This window comes from Myotis brandtii, unplaced genomic scaffold (assembly GCF_000412655.1).
Source record: "Myotis brandtii unplaced genomic scaffold, ASM41265v1 scaffold2325, whole genome shotgun sequence".
NCBI lineage: Eukaryota > Metazoa > Chordata > Mammalia > Chiroptera > Vespertilionidae > Myotis > Myotis brandtii.
Genome location: NW_005358747.1, coordinates 240,138 through 240,506, shown reverse-complemented (window position 1 = coordinate 240,506; position 369 = coordinate 240,138).

Below are 369 nucleotides of genomic sequence, written 5' to 3'. Positions count from 1 at the left end.
GCTGCGCGAGTAGTAATAGACCATCCTGGAGGCGATGTTGTCCACCCAGGGCAGGATCTGCTTCTGGGACTGCATGGCCATCTGCCCGTAGCACAGCAGGGAGGTGCTGCCCACCCACTTCCAGTGCGAGCTCGGGCCAGGCCCTCACCGGAAAGCCGGCCACTCCCCCGTCCTCCAGCTGGACCGGCCGCTGCCGCTCTCCCCAGCAAGGTGCCCGGGAGTCACTGGCCGGCACACGGAGCCACTCAACACATCCCAGGTGTGCAGGCCACGTCCACGCCCCATGGACAGGACCCCGGCCCGGATGGGGCAGGACACTAGCCCGGATGGAGGCCCTGGCCCCTAGGCTTGGGGCCCCAGGGATGAGGC